This window comes from Chelonoidis abingdonii, chromosome 11, assembly GCF_003597395.2.
Source record: "Chelonoidis abingdonii isolate Lonesome George chromosome 11, CheloAbing_2.0, whole genome shotgun sequence".
NCBI lineage: Eukaryota > Metazoa > Chordata > Testudines > Testudinidae > Chelonoidis > Chelonoidis abingdonii.
In genome coordinates, this window is record NC_133779.1 from 41,758,806 (window position 1) to 41,771,445 (window position 12,640).

Here is a 12,640-nt window from a genome sequence, read left to right on the forward strand (position 1 = left end):
GGTGCCCCAGCACTGCCCGGGCCCTGCCCCTGGGAATAATGGGTGTGAACAGGACTGACTTTAGCTATACTCAGGGAAAACACTCTACATCTATCAAACTATGATTTTACATAGCAAATGCTACTTTGTATAAAAAGACACTTTTTTTATTTATATTTTTGCAGAAATTCAAAGTCTAAGTCTCAAAGCAGGAAAAAATTTCTCCAGACTTTTATTTTCTTCTGTTGTGAGAGGGACCGTGGTGGGGGGTGTCTAAGTGGGTGCGCTGTGGGGGCACAGGGCAAGGTAGAGTCTGGGCAGGAAGGGGCACAGGCTGGTGTCTGTGGAGGAGGCGGGGCCAGAGTGGGTTGAGCAAGGGAGTAGTGCAGGGGGACAGGCGAGGGGAGGGCAGCAGGGTTGGGTGTTGCAAGTCGGCTGGGGCAATGGAGGAGGTGGGAAGCCAGCAGAGAGAGCTAAGGAGGGAGCACGGGGGGAAAGGGGAGCAGAAAGAGGTCAGGGAGAGAGGCTCGGGACGGGTGTGGGGAGAGGATGAGAACAGGGGGCAGGTGTGGAGGGGGCAGGATCGGGGGGGCGGGGGGAACGGGGCAGAGCGGGGGGAGGGGAGCGATGGGGCAGGCATTTTGATCCCGGCCCCGCTCACCTGCTCGGCCGCTCCAAGGCGACTCGGCCCCGCCGGACTCCGCCATCTTCCCTCGCCTCCGCCGGCCCGGCGCCGCTGGTCGGCTGGACCTGGGAGCCGCCGCCGCGTAGGGGCAGGAGCGACGCGGGCTGCGCTGGGAGGTGTTCCCGTCCCCCGCCTGGCCCCGTTCCCCGTCCCCCCGCATTTCTGCCCCCTACTGGGTCCTTGGTGCCCCCCAGCACTGCCCCCTGGAGCCCCTGCCCCACGGTGCCCCCATGAGGAGAGTGAGTCCTTGGTGCTCCCCAGCACTGCCCCCAGGAGCCCCCTGCCCCACGGTGCCCCCATGAGGAGACTGGGTCCTTGGTGTCCCCCAGCACTGCCCCCTGGAGCCCCCTGCCCCACGGAGCCCCCATGAGGAGACTGGGTCCTTGGTGCCCCCTATGCTGCCCCTAGGAGCTCCCTGCCCTGCAGTGCCCCCATAAGGAGACTTGGTCCTTGGTGCCCCCTATGCTGCCCCACAAAGAGGCCTGGGGAGGGACATGTGGTGCTGCCACCCCCACAGAATTGGCCAGATCCCAATGGTGCTGCCCTACAAAAAGCAGCTGGGCCCTGAAGGTGGGACCCTTTGAAGAGATTCACACCAAAGAGGCCCCCTGGCACAGAACAGGCTGCTGAAGGTGATCCCTGGTGTGACCCACAGGGTGCACCAGTTACTGAGGTGCCAAAGGGTGCGAGCCACTGCTGCTGTCGCACGGCAAACACACCTGTGGCTGTACAATAATCCTGCTATCACAGCTCACAAGAGGCATCAATTGCCCCCAGGTTCTAAGGCTCCCTCGCAGAAGACCCTGGGAGCTCCTTGTGTCGAGCACAGTCTGATCTAGCAGCTCTTGTCCATCTCTTGCTTCCAGTGTATTATTATTTCACACTGTTTCATGCACCTACTTTAGACCTCACCAAAGTGGGTAACATTTCCACTTTGGTTTTGGGATGTGATTTATTTCAGAGGGGGCAGTGCCTTCCCATGAAAAGGCTACGCAGTCTCCCTGCGCAGGCATTACAGGCAGCCCCTGTCCTTTGTGTCTTGTATCCCATGTACAGGACCAGCACACGCTGTACTTCACTACTGTTTGCAGACTGTGGGAGAAGCCTTGCAAGGATCCTGAGCTGCGTAATTATTAGACCACAGCCTACCTGTGCCAGCATTCACTGAAAGGAACACTTCTGTGGAAGAACAATAGTACCGTCCACAGGGTGCAGTTCTGTTGTCAAAGATCCTCACGTCTTGAGTTTCTTACCACTCTGTCCAAAACTTAATTCTTCACCACTTCCCAATGCACCTAGAACAGGGGCCTTCAACCTTTTTTCATTTGCGGATCCCTACAAAATTTCGAATCGAGGTGCAGACCCCTTTGGAAATCTTAGATATAGTCTGCAGACCCCAGGTTGAAAACCACTGATGTAGAACACCATAATTGCTGTTGGCTGTGTGCTAAGGGAGGCACGTTATCAACAGCTGGGCAAAATGCTCATCCTCCATGTGATCTATAAACATCAGTGCAGTTCTAAGAATATGCAGCAAGCACGTCGGCAGAGAACTAGTGAAAGCTGAAAGCAGGGGAGGGGACTTGGAAATCAGGATATCGTCTAATCCTGGCCCTGCCAGTCACTTTGGATTTTACATGCCTCAGTTTCCACATCTGAAAAGAGGGGATAAGGAATTTGTACAAGAGAATAAACTTACACCTCTACCCCGATATAACCTGACCCGATATAACACAAATTTGGATATAATATGGTAAAGCAGTGCTCCCAGGGAGCGGGGCTGCACACTCCAGCAGATCAAAGCAAGTTCAGTATAACGCAGTTTCGCCTATAATGCGGTAAGATTTTTTTGCTCCCGAGGACAGTGTTATATTGGGGTAGAGGTGTAGTTGGAAAACTTCGTTTCTCAAAATACTCTCTCAAGGCAGCATGATGAGAACTGGCTGAGGCTGCTGCAGTTCAAGGAGTCGATTTTATCTGAAAGAGTGGAATTCTGTATTTTTCAGACTTGATCCTTGTAAATCTGTTGGAGCAGTTCAACATATTTGGCACCTTTCACCTGGGATCTAATGGCACTTTAAAGACATTCGTTTTCAGCCTCACAACACCCCTATTAAATTGTTACTTGTATTCCTGTAGCATACAGTGGCCCCAATCAAGAATGTGGCCCTATTGTGTTCAATGCCGTACCTACACGTAGAGATAGTCCCTGCCCCAAACAGCTGATAGTCTAAATAGCTGTGACAAGTAAAGGGGGGTGGGGACAGAGGCATAGAGAGAAGTGACTTGCATAAGGTAACAGCAGGTTAACAGCAGATCCTCAGGTCTCTTGAGTTTCATTCTAATGCCCAATCTACTGGCTCACAATGCCTCTTGTTACTATCCCTGTCTTACAGCTTGGGATGGGGAAGCAAAGAGCGGTTAATGGCTTGCCTAGATCACACAGAGTCAGTTACAGAATCCAGGAGTCCTGACTCCCAGTCCCTTGCTCTTACCACTAGTTTACACACCACATGAGGAAACATCGCTACCTGAACCTGTTTGCTGGTGTTTCTGATGGATTCCGACCCTGTACTCGATGCTTCCCCAACCCCATGCACATGCTACTTTTCTCTGAAATTGGTCTCCACTTCATTTTTCATCAATCTGCACTTTCCCTAAGGGTTCCCCTCTGTAGCTGTAGCTGTGTACTATAAACACTCTCCCCCACGCCCCCCTGCTGCTTTACCTGTTTAAAAGAAACCCTCTGACTTCATTTGTTAAGTCTCATCCCAATATATGCACAGCAATAAAACAGCATTGCTGATGCTCGTCTAGCCAGGCTGCCCTCCAGTTGCAGGTTTTCCCAGCCTTACTCCTTACTCAGGCCTTTTCCGAGGAGAGGCAGATCAAAGGATTGGAGCTATGAACATCACACCTCTGCTTCCACTGCAGAAAAGGCCAGACTATGCCGCATGCTGTAAATGCCTTTCACATGTTCCCCAGACCCCAGTTAATGGAAACCCCACCAGGTCTGTCAAAGCATGAAAAACACCTTTATAAGATGCTGGATTCCATAACTTCTCTGGTGACCAGGCGTGCTGCCTCATGTCATGCAGAGAAGGAAACCAGTGGAGGATATTTCTGATTATTTCATATACTGATGGGACTTGATCTCTGACAACAGATCCAGGAGCTTTGCATGTGCCATTTATTTTACTTTTGTTCATTATTTGTTGAGTGCGCTTAGCCCTAGGGAGGGCAGAGATGGTCCCGAGGAGTGACCATTATTATGTATCTCTCTAAGGCCTTTTTTTTTTTTTATGCCCTTCATTGCTGTACTATCTGAGCACCTCACAGTCTTTCATGTATTTATCCTCCTAACACCCCTGACAGGCAAGGCCAAGCTGTCATCCCATTGTGCAGATGGGGCACTGAGGCACAGAGTGATTTTCCCAGGGGCACCCAGGGAGTCTATGGCAGAGCCGGGACTTGAACCCAAGTCTTCTAGTGCCTGAACCTTCCTTCTCATATAGCACCCAAGCCAGGCTGGACACTTTGCAGATATGTAATAGGGCTCGCAGCCTGACAGTATAAACAAAGGCATGAATGCAGGAAGCAAATAACAAGATAGCAAAGGGGCTGAAGGAAGGAATCCAGTATTGCCAACCTCAAACATTCAGAAATCATGTGTCAAGTCCCCCCTCTCACAATGAGACTGGCTTAATAATCAGGAGTTATTAAAAATAATAATACATTTGCACCTTGAGCCTTTGAGGTGCCCTCAGCTCACATTTTCAAGCTTTACTCTGAAACCACAAGGGCTATAAACTATTGTTGTAAATAAAAGGTGTCTCTCTCACATATTCACATGAATCCAGAAGCTGGAGCTCCGAGAAAGACACCAAATATTGCCAGACTAGGGATAAAACCGTAAGATACAACACTGCATATTCTTGAGCGCCATCTACTGGCACATTATTTATTAACTATTTATACACAAGCATCTCTCACAACACACGGGATTATCACTTACACATTTGGATGGAGGTGATAGGGATAGGGAACAGCTCCTAAGCAGCTATACTGTAGTATTCCAGGCACAAAAGATCATCTAAGTGTCTTTACTTGCTATTGTCATGGAGAAATGGGAGGGCGAACTGTCTCTCTGGCCTATCTCGGCTTCAGAGGCATCATTTTCAGCTTTCCAAAGTGCGATATAGACCGAGCCAGCCACCGGACTAGTTATGCAGTGACTTTCCCCTGAATCTGACTGATTAAACTCAACAGCTGCCCAGCTGGTAATGCAAGCTGATCTCTCCTTTTCTCCAAAACTGAGGGTACTGCTGAGCTCTCATAGCGACAGTGTTGTGCTAACTTGCAAGAATCACTGGTACAGCAACATAGTTTAAGTAGCTAAGACACAGGGTCTAGAAAAAATACCTAACGAGAAGAATAAGTATATCCCATCCTTTTAATGTGTGTGGGTGTGTGTGTGTTGCTTCTTTCTGTGTCTGTGTCTCAGCTGGCTTTGGTCACTCTTCATTTTTGACAGACTGTCCTTCCTTAATCCCCCCATAATCCTTGGGGGGAGGGGGAGAGCACGTGTGACAGAGCATGTGCATGTACCCTGGTGAGTGTGGGAGTAATGAGTGGGTTGCTCTGCAATGTAATTACTGCAGGACCTGATTCCTGGACACCTGGGATCTTGGCTTGTCAGGTCCTTCATTAGCACTGACTGGGTCTCTTCACAATCATGTTATCATAGCGATAGGTTTTTGATGACTGGAGCATAACTTGTTCTCCACCAGGAGGCTGGTTAAGGTGACACATTTTCTTGGGGACCTTTTCAATACCAGCCTTTCTCTTCCTCTTAGTTGCTCTGCCGATTTCCATTGCAAATACTGCTGTGGCTTTGGTCAGCTAATGAACATAGGTACCTCTTCAGGTAAGCATACAGGGAGAACTGCATGAACTCAGACACAACAAACTCACACTCACAGATCCAAATAGCCAGGGGAAGAGATCAAGTAGATGAGGCTTCATTCTCTTTCTCATGGAGGGAAGACAAGAAAAAGAATGTAAAGCTAAAATGCTGCTGAAACTACCCTACAGCATATGAGCAATACATGGTCCTTTGCCATATATCTGCTCCCTCCCCAGGTTGCAGGCAACTTGGCTGTTCAGACTGGTACCAGACAGCAAGACGGTGCCAGACGGTGCCTTCTTAGGCAGTTGTGCCAGCTCCTAGGATAAAAATCTCATCTCTTCCAGCCTCCTCCTAGTTCAAGCTGGGATTTTGCTCTGCATTTGCAAACCCAAGAGTGGCCCAATTCCCGTTGCAGGCTAGAGGGTGCACAGCTGAATGGGAGGCAGGCAGAAGTGCTGAACTGAGGCCCAACCCAGGGGAAGTATTAGCACCTTCCTGTGAGGTGCTTAGCTCCTTCAACTCCCACTCAGGTCAATGAAAGCTGAGGGCACCTGGCTCATCACAGGATCAGGCCCTAGAAAAGGCAGGGGGAGCTTATTGTACCAGGCACCAAAGCTGGAAGTACCATTAACAGCTTATGTAGAAACCACTGACCCCAGGGCCCAATCCAGACAAACATTTATGCAGGCGCATGATTTGATGTGCCAGCGAAATCAACAGGATTACTTCAAGTGCCTAAAGTTAAGCAGGTGCTTAAGTGCTTTCCTGGATCGGCATCAGGGGAGTAACATTCCCATCCTCCCAGCCAAACCACAGCCATACACTTGTACTTTCACTGACCAGGTTTGCTGAGTTTCGTGTCTGGCAAGCAAGCACATGACAGCAAAACACAGGGAAAATAAATACAAAGGGAAACAAAGCCCCTTGTGGCCGAGAGTAACGCTGTCCGCGTTCCAAAAAGTAATGAAGAGCAGGGAATGGAAAATGCATGTCACTTGGCTGAAGGCGGGATGCACACACCAGACGCTCTGTGCTGGCTGCAGAGAGGGTGCGATGCCTTCCCACCGCATTGCCACCAGGCAGCAGCTGCACCAGATGCAGCCAGCGGCACCTCACTGAACTTTGACATTTGAATACAGAAAATCATTTGGTTTCATTAATGTTCCCCCCAGCCCCTCACGCCTCTCTGGAATGTGCCTGGTGGAGACAGAACCAATCCCATTATCGCCAGGAGAAGACTGGTTTTCATTTGTTTTTGTTTTTATTGAGTCACCCGCAGCTCTGCCTCTTGGCTTAGTTCTAGTAACAAGGGGTGGGAGAGGAAACACACTCACGAGACTTGCATGGACTGAACTTTCTGTGCATGCAGGCTTGGGGCAGCAACCAGTTTCCCAGCAGTCTGCAGTGCTGTGTGGCCACATCATGTGACATCACACTTTAAAGCAGAGAGAGAGGAAAGAATAGCATGACATGAGGACGCCAGCCACAGCACACTGGTTGGACAAAGCCAGTTACTCCAAGAGCCATTAAACTTGTGTCTGTGCACTTGTACCATGTGAAGGAAGCAAAGGTAACCTTTGAACAGGCAGGTCAGCTGACAGAGTGCATGTGATCAACTCAGTTCTCACAGCCCCTGCTCGGCTGGAAAGAGGGACAGACTGATGGAAAGGGCCAGATGATGACGGTCATGCTCACCCTGTTGCAAACCCTGCACTTGATGGAGGCAGTTGAATTGACACTGACCCAAGTAGTTCCTTGCAAGGCTGTTATCTCTGACTTGCTGGGAAGGGCCCTCTCCCTTAGAAATCAACGAGAGACAGAGATGCATAGATTTAAAGGGGGGGTGGGGAGACAGGCTTGTTTTTCTAGTCTACCAGTTGTGCTGATGAGTCACTTGTGTTTTCTATTCTACTGCGGCTAACAGGCCCCACCTACTGGTCTGGAATTTCTTTCCAACCTGTGCCTGGATGTGTAGGGGCTGTTTAGGCTTGTGTGGACATAGAGGAGCACAAATGCTGCTTTCTGCTGCAGGAGATCACTTATGGGGGAACAACCCACCATACAATCAGCTGCAGTTAGGGGCAGGGAGGGATGCGATTCCATTGCAGATTGATTTTCAGATTTCTCTTTTCTTCACAGATGGGGCCACACACGGAGATTTTTGTCTTTTCTGTAATAAACAACATGGGGGGAGAGGGGGGAATCCAAAGAAAAATGGATTGGTCGCCTGCTGGGGGGAGTGGAACAGGTTAATTTCATGCATCTCCTGGTAGTTAGAGCTGGGATCCTCTTCACCTGCTCTTGGAGGCTGTTTCATGAACCTAGAGCCAGCAAAGAGGAACTGGACTCTCACAGCCCCAGTGAGAAACAAGGTGTCAGGCCTGTGCAGGGGATTCGCACTGGGGCCTGGGGATGATGCAGGGTGAGGGTCAGAATTCACCAGGACTTTAATGCAGCTGCTGGCACAGGAGGAATTTTTCCCTGTGCATGAGCCGTCCAGGCTTACATGGGACTGAAGAGGTGCCCAGGCCTCATACAGGGCCTCTGCCCTGGGGTGAATCCCACTGAGAGGACTGTACAGCTGTTCTCCACTCCAGGCAGCCCAAGCACTTTGCCCAGCAGCGACTTCCCATCGATAAGAATTGTGCAATAGGAGGGCCCTGGGCATTGGAGCTGGCCTATGGAGCCTCTCACCTCTGCATCCCTGTCTGAGTTTATCTCAGGCCACTGTGAGCCGCTGCCACTCCTGCTAGCTGCCAGGCAGCCTGCGGGATGCCAGCTGGCTGGGTTTAGTCAGTCTCTAGTGGCACAGGAGTCCACAGCACACTTGGGACCAGTGCAATGGCCAAGGTTTCCTGGAGCCCGAGCGCCTTCTCAAAGACAACTGGCCTGTCCCACACTGGTGGGCACAGAGCCTCTGCGTGGCCCAACAGGGGTCTTGCTTCCCAGGGGAGCCCTGTGACGGGCCATGTGCCTTTAGGCCTCACACAGGCTTCCCTACCCCTAATCCAGCCCATCTCTGGGCCATTCTCCCCCCAGAGCCACTGCTGAGCCTGCTCTATAACAGGGACCTGGAGGCAAAGGTGGAAGTGACAGCAGCAGCTCAGCCTGCGAGTCCGGCTCCTAGGACTAGGCCATTGCTCAGCTGCGTTGGTGGCTTCCTCTCCCCTCCCGGTGTCGCTTCCCCGGCCCCCTGGGGCTCCCATGAACTGAGCTCCCTAGCGAGAAACAGGCCAGTGTAACCACAGAACATGGGTTGCCTGGGAAACATGACGGCTGTGCTACCTGTGGGTCGCGCAGTGTCAGGGCCACTCCACACAGCCCTTCATGCAGCCAGAGAATTAGGCTGAAGGACTCTTGAAAGCTAAGAAGAGGCAGCGGCCGTGGGGGGATGGATCAGTACCAACCAAGCAACCTCAGTACAGCCACCCCCACAGCAGGGAAGGGGCTCAGTTGGAGGCACTCTCTCCTCTGAGTCAGGACTGGCCCCAATGCCACAGCATGGAGCTGGGGGCATGGTACTGTGGCGGAGCCAATGGGAGGGTCTCCCTTTGCAGTACGTGCTGGCCTCAATTCCCCAGCACGGCACTGCGGGGCCATGAAGACCCAAGAGCCCTTGCCAGGGTCCCTACAGAGCACGGCTGAGACACATGGGCCCGAGGCACTCTGCATGTGACACTTTCCGTCCCCCTGTCCTGGCTTGGATTCTACTCACCCAAAGCATTTCTGGGCTTTGCTGGGAGATTTGCCTGAGCGAGGGTGTCAGGCTGAGGCTCTGGGTGCAGAGATCCTGTCACTTCCCAGGGCTCTGCCTGTCACCATGTGCCCTGGGCAAAGCAATGAACTCCAGGCTCCTGGGGCACCAAGTGCTGCGGCCAGCTCCAAGGAGGGTTCCCTGGAGCGACAGGCTCACAATGAAGGGAGCCGTAGCCACTGCAGGAATTCCCCTTTCACTCTGTGTGGAGAATGTGTTTGTCCAGTGTGTGCATGGGGGGAGGGTCTATCTGTGTGGGTGGGGGGAAGATATATGTCTTCTGGGGAGGAGAAGCATGCATGCGTGTAATGTCTGTGTGTGAAACATTTGTGTCAGAGTATGTGTGTGTACAGCATTGTGACGAAGTGCTGTTAACAGCCATAAACAGAGCCTTTGCAAGCATCCTCCTGGTTCCTTAGCCCACCCGGGGCACGCGGGGTGTAGGAGGCCCTTGGCAGTTGGGGTTTGGAAGGGTAGCCAGGATCACTTGCGCTGCAGGGAGCCTGTTGAGCTAATGAAGTTATTAGCTGGATAGCGCTGAGAAGCCAGGTTGAGCCAGGAGCAGGAAGGGGGCTCCACACACCTGCTGCCATGTTGTGCTGAATCTGGAGGATAAACAGTAATAAAGGCATCTGGGGCAGGTAGTGACTGGGCTGCGCATGCTGCCGGATTCACTGAGGGCCTCTCAGACGTGGTTTCCTGGAGCTGATGGGGGAGCCCGTTCATAGAGCCAGGGAGCCTTGAGAGGTGGCCCGTGGGAGGACAGGCTGAACCTGGGAATGATGGAGGAGGCGATGCAGTGGCTGGGAGAGCAGTGGAAGGCAATGCAGTGGATGCTGGAGGCGTTCCAGAAACCAGAGACAAGCCCTGCTTGGGTGGCAGGCGGTGCAACCGCCAACGTTTCAGGTATTTGTGATGGAACAGGCCCAGGGAGAGCAGCCGTTAATACAGAAAGTGACCAGCCCTGCCCTGGGGAATGGGAGTTGTGGGGGCTGGGACTCTGTAAAGTGGGCCTGGGGATGCATTGGGACTGACAGATTGCACCTAGCGGGGCTGGGATCAAGGCTTAGGGGCAGTTTGGTTAGCCCCTAGCTGGTGGGGGCGTTCAAGCTGCTTACATAGCGTTGAGCCAAGAGCAGGCAGAGAACTATGGCGTGGTAAAGGCTGCTGTGCTGGATTGGCTAGGCTTGTCAGCGGAAAGACACCCAGAGAAATTTAGGGCAGCCAGGTGGACTTATGGGGTAAGAGCCAGCGCATCTGTGCAGCAGTTGACTGATTGGGCCACCAGACGGCTGAGGTTATTGGACGTGGTCATGGATGCCATGGCATTAGAGCAATTTGTGCAGGACCTCCCAGATACCACTAAGGTCTGGGTGAGGAGACACCAGCCAGAGGCGATGGAGGCAGCGGTAAAGTTGGCCGAGGAGTGTGTCCAGGCAGATTTCCCAAGGAAAGCGGCTTGTCAGGATAGGGGGGGAAAGGTGAGATTCCCTCAGTAGTGAGACCTGCGGGTGCAAGGCAGGGAGAAAATAAGATCACTTTGATCAGCTGGCTGCCCGTGCAGGGGAAGAGGCCCGATTCCGTGGGGCTGCCAGCCCGTGGAACACACACTGCCAGAATACAGCAGCTGGATTGGGGTGAGGGGATGCTCTCCGAAGGAGTAAAAGCAATCCCTGTAAGGGGGTGGGGGCTGAAGACCGGAGATGAGGGTTAGTGATTCAGTGGCCAGGGAGTCCTTGTTTGTGAAGAGCAGGCTGGTGTGGTTTCGGGAGGGGACACTCTAGGCATAACGTGCAAACATGGGGAGAAAAGACACATCTCCGGTGGCAGTAGCGCATTGGCGGGATGGGGAGTTTCCAATGGAAAAGCGTCGGGTAGTGGGAACTTTGCCCCGTCCTGTGGTCTTAGGGGCTGACTGGACTCCACTCCCTTCAAGTGGGCGAGGGAGGTCCAGCGGACGGAACCTCACTGGAGGGTAGAAAAGAGGAGGACTGGGGTTGAGTGTGGTGCCCAGAGCCCAGCCAGGGGAGATGAGTAACTCCGGGACAAGAAATGACAAAACAAGAAAGTGGGCATGATGTAGGACATGTGGGGCAGAAGAGACGCCGGAGAAGGGGGTGAAGAAGCAAGGGGTTCCTGTACAGGGACAACCCAGAGTCAGTGGCAAACCCCCCATACCCAGGGAGCAGGCCCAGAGGAGACAGAGCTGCCCAAAGGCTTAACACCTAAGGGGGCACAAAATCCGCCAGACTGCGAGGAGTGGGCCGAAGAGAGCCTAGCACGCCCTATCAGGGATGGGATAGACACCGGGCAAAAGTCTGTGGGGTGTCCCTGGGGTGGTGGCCTGTGGGTGGAAATGGAGTTGCCCCCACCGAAGGAACACTGCTTCTGGGGATGAACAGTGGGAAACTCTCCCAGATGGAAAGTCAAATGAAGGGAACTCCAGGGGCGGCGGAGAATTGCTTCCCCTATAAGCCAGGTCAGGGAGAAAACTGAGCCCCAGTGGAAAAGGGGGGTCCTCTGCAAGCTGAGAAGCCTGAAGGGGGATAGTGCTGAGGCACAAGCAGTATGAACGGCTGAGCCAGGAGCAGGAAGGGGGCTTCACAGATCTGCGGCCATGTTGTGCTGCACCGGGAGGATAAACAGCAGTACCGACACGTGGGGCAGGTACTGACTGGGCTATGCATGCTGCTGGATTCACTGAGGGCCTCCCAGCCAGGGTTCCCAGGAGCTGACAGGGGCCCCCGTTCCCAGGGGGTGAACATGTGGGGAAAGGAGCCTGTGGGCATGTGGACAAGCATGTGTGCACACACCACGGGGGGTGCGGGGAGTGTGTCTGTAGAACGTGTGTCCCTGGAGTCCCCTTCCTCTGGACAGCCCAGCAGACAGGGCAGCCGTTTTCCCCAGACAGCCCACAACAATTATGTATCTTTCCACAGCCTCCTGCCCACCCACCTACCCACACACTTGTGCAATCACACACCATCCTCCCTGCCAGGCGCTGTCTTCCACTCCCTCCTTGGACCGGCCTGTGCACCCTGGGAGGGGGCAGTCCCGCAGCCCTCGCCGGCCCCACTGCCTGGGAGGGAAATGCCCTTAGTCTGGAGTAAGTGTAGGGCGAAGCCCCATTGTGGAGGAGCTCTAAGCCCCCTCAGCCCTGCGTCCTGCTGGATGCAGGCAGCTGTTTTCTCTTGTAAGAGGAGATTCCCTAGGGGAGCATCTCTCCGTGGGGGAGTTTTCGTGCTGCATGTGAATTCCATCCCCACCAGCAGCCGGGCTCTCCGTCCAGGATACTCGCGGCTGCCTGTCTTAG

The 12,640-nt window shown here is 53.2% G+C and overlaps 1 protein-coding gene across 2 annotated transcripts in view; it reads right to left on the reverse strand.

Moving 5' to 3' along the window:
- The window catches only part of KLHL26 (kelch like family member 26), a 28,875-nt gene extending 28,166 nt beyond the window's left edge, over positions 1-709 (reverse strand). Inside the window, exon 1 of one of the 2 annotated variants that reach the window (XM_032782804.2) lies at positions 641-709. The gene's annotated coding sequence lies outside the window, so the exon portion shown is untranslated. The remainder of the gene's footprint in view (positions 1-640) is intronic. The other variant, XM_032782803.2, reaches the window with a different exon arrangement.
- Positions 710-12,640: the final 11,931 nt, after the last annotated feature.